Source organism: Otolemur garnettii, unplaced genomic scaffold, assembly GCF_000181295.1.
Source record: "Otolemur garnettii isolate 467f Iridium unplaced genomic scaffold, OtoGar3 scaffold00142, whole genome shotgun sequence".
NCBI classification, from domain to species: Eukaryota; Metazoa; Chordata; class Mammalia; order Primates; family Galagidae; genus Otolemur; species Otolemur garnettii.
Genome location: NW_003852537.1, coordinates 3,411,241 through 3,415,133, shown reverse-complemented (window position 1 = coordinate 3,415,133; position 3,893 = coordinate 3,411,241).

Below are 3,893 nucleotides of genomic sequence, written 5' to 3'. Positions count from 1 at the left end.
CACACACACAGAAGGCAACTATGTAAGGTGATGGGTATGTTAATTAGCTTGACTGTGGCAATCATTTCACAGTGTTTCTGTATATCAAGACATGTACACGTGGAATACGTATAATTTTCATTTGTCAATTATGCATCAGTACATATGGGGGGAAGAAGACTGGGAAGGGCTGCGTACACTGGCTTACACCTGTAATTTTAGCATTCTGGGGGAGGATTTCTTGAGCTCATGAGTTTGAGACCAGCCTGAGCAAGAGTGAGATTCTCTCTCTATTAAAAATAGAAAAAAATAAGCCAGGCATGATGGTATGTGCCCGTAGTCCTAGCTACTTGGGAGATTGAGGCAGTGGGATTACTTGAGCCCAGAAGTTTGAGGTTGTGGCGAGCTATGATGACGCGACAGAGTGCGATCCTGTCCCCACCCCCCCACCCCCGAAAAAAAAAAGACTGGGAATAGACCTTTAGCAGAGGAGTTTAATACACTTGTGGATGGAACAAGAAATTGGAAACCTATGAGCAGATAAATCAGAATGAGGATTTAGAGTAAGCAGGAGGGGCTCCTGGGTAGCCCTTCAGCAGCATGGCTTTGCTCAGAACTATTAGGATTAGGACAGTAAGTGTGGAAATCATGCTGCAACTGAGGAGTACTTGAAGTACTTGTGGGAAGTGTTCTCCACACTTTTCCCTCTGTACTCCTCTTCCTATTGTTTTGAGGGCAGCTGTTGATATCATTTTACCTTTAAGAAAATATTTCTTTTTTTTTTTTTAGACAGAGTCTTACTATGTTGCTGTCGGTAGAGTGCCATGCGTTACAACTCACAGCAACCTCAAACTCTTGGGCTTAAGTGATTCTCTTGCCTCAGCCTCCTAAGTAACTGGGACTACAGGTGCCCACCACAACACCCGGCTATTTTTTTTTTGCAGTTGTTTAGCTGGCCTGGGCTGGGTCCAAACCCGCCACCCTCAGTATATGTGGCTGATGCCCTAACCACTGCGCTATAGGCGCTGAGCCAAAAATATTTCTCTACATAGATTGAATTTCCTGCTTGGGGAGAGTAGGAGCTCTGTGGGTATGTACTAACATCTCGAGTACATTTTTTATGTGGATTTTCTTTTTTTATGTATTATGGGGGCTTCTCAGCCTAATGGTTCTTCTCCTTACTTTTCATCTTTAAGGGAAACCTGCCATTGGGCAGCCTTTGCTTACAAACACAGAAAACACAATGAACCTTCCCATTCAAGAGGAAATAATAGTGAGAAAAGATACTACGTATAATACTAAGGAAGCCACACAACTACCTTCATCTTATATTTAACACAGTGACTGCCACAACCAAAAAAAGATTTGCCTTTGGGCCATGGTGTTTTATTAGGTCAAGGTAGGTCAAGAGATGTGTGAGTTCTATATGCTTCATGAGGCCCTGGGCTCAAAACTAGTTAAGTACAACTACATGATAGTTAATGTGTTAAATGTATATGGACAGCAAAGACCTCCAGATGGATGAAAAACTCAACAGCATAAAAGAGAAAATTTAATACAAAATTTCTGTAGAAAGACTGACTGTGAAAGAAACAATGCAGAAGATAAAAGATCAGATTTAAAAAATGATCATAGGTAACTTCCAGGGAAGACATGACTTGGGCACTAGCATTTGTCTAACTTCCTACCCCACCTCTCTCCTGAATCATCAGATCCTGATGGAAGTAATTGAGAGGAGAACAAAAAGGTTGAGAAGCTGAATCATAATAGATGGTGGGATCAGAGTGAAGAAATACCAGGACCTGACACATCACTCTATTTCCTAAGATTTCTGTAGGGCAACAAGAAGCACCAGAAGATGTGATGTTGGCTCTCCTAATTTGGAAGAGCAGAGAGTGAGTGAGGCCTAACAATCCCTGGAGATCACAGGCAGCTGGGGCTGGGCTTATTCCTGTGCAGCAACAACATTTAGGAACAGCACAAACTGGAGGCCAAAGGACATGTGTGGCTTCACCATGCTGAAAACTACTACTGCTTCTCCTTGATAGCACAGCCCGCCTTCCTGGTATAGTGGGTGGCGTCCCACCCATCTAGAGTAGAAACTACGTCAGAAGGAGTTAGGTATAGAAACTAGAACACAGAACCAACACAATAGATTCATGAAGGAGACCCAACAGATCTGAAGTTCCCTTGAAGCTGGACTTTCCTGGAATTGGAAATGTAGTTCATATATGCTTAAGCCCTAGCTTACAAATTTAAGAGTTGAAAAATAGAACCACAACAAATAGGCCCCCTCCTCCCCCACCTTAGCATTCTAAGGAGAACCAGCAATTCTTTTCTTTTGGAAAAAATTTGGCCTAAATATCATTGTTCAATTGTTTTTCAAAGTAAAAGAGCAATATGTTGCCGGTAGAAAATAGGAGGGGTGTATAGTTTTTGAGGCAGAGGCAAAGTATAATGTTGGAAAAAGATTAATTATAGAAACTAGAAGTAAATTTCAGATTGAATCTGCTCTGTGCTGTTTTTAATACAATTCAGAAAAGATTGAAGTAATTGAAAGATGAGATAAGGCAACAGGCCAAGCTGAGAGCTAGTTGGTTGAGAGGCAGATGGAATTATAAAGTGAACCACATGAGCTGGAGAGAGATACTGAAATGATATAAATGCATTTGCAGAATTTTAAAATGCCATTAGGGTCCATGAAGAGCAAAATTTACAATGTGGACAGTTAAATTAGTGCTGTGAGCTAAGTGGTGTTTCTGAAGAAGATTCCTAAACAAATAGAATAGAAACAGTAATCAAAGATTCAATGGGAAAAAGTGTTTTTGAGCTGCAAAAGAATACCAGCCACTTGTGTATATTCAAAGAGTTTGTTATGCATTAGATGAAATTAATGGAAAAAGCAAGATATAGTCTAACATAGGCTGGGCCCTGTGGCATACACCTATAATCCTAGCACTCTGGGAGGCTGAGGCGGGTGGATTGCTTGAGCTCACGAGTTGGAGAACAGTCTGAGCCAGAGTGAGACCTTGTCTCTGAAAATAGCTGGGCATGCGGGTGCAGGTAAGCCCAGCTCCTCGGAGGCTGAGGCAGGAGAATTGTTTAAGCCCAATAGTTTGAGGTTGCTGTGAGCTGTGATGCCACAGCATTCCACGGAGGGCAACAAAGCAAGACTCTATCTCAAAAAAAAAAAAAAAAAAAAAAAAAGATATATATTCTAATGCAGTTTTTAAATTTTAGGGCTAAACAAAGAACCTTACAAATAGCTAGTGAGAAGTGGAATAGGGTAAAGATTATTTACAAAGAAAGAAAAGGATGGTTTTAGACTTCTCTACATCATCTGCTAGCAGCTAGAAGATAGTGTAGTAGAGCTGAAGCCAAGAGTTTTAAAGGGAACAAAGGTAGTGACCAAGAATTAGATAATCATACTAACTGTTGTAAATTTGTGAAGGCAACACAAAAATGTTCTCTGATAATACAGAGACGTGGGAGCTAGAACATGGCCTTCAGTGGGCGTTCACTCTGCTTTTGGACTTTGGAGTTATGTGAGCTAATGTGTTTCTCTACTGTTGAAGGTTGTTTTAGCTTTTTTCTTCTACCCGAACCTGAAATCTTTCTGTATACCATCTGTAAGGTTTCCTTAAAACTTTGTCCCAGTGCAGTGGGAAGCTCATGACTGTAATTCTAACACTTTTGGAGGCCAAGACAGAATTGCTTGATGCCAGGAGGTCAAGACCAGCCTGGGCAACATAGCAATGTAGTGAGACCTTGTATCTACAGTAAAATTAAAACATTAGCCAAGTATTATGGCATATAGTTGTAGCCTCAGCTGCTTGGGAGGCTGAGGCAGGAGGATTGCTTGAACCTGGTGAGTTCAAGGTTGCAGTGAGCTATGATTCTGGTCGCGCGCGCGC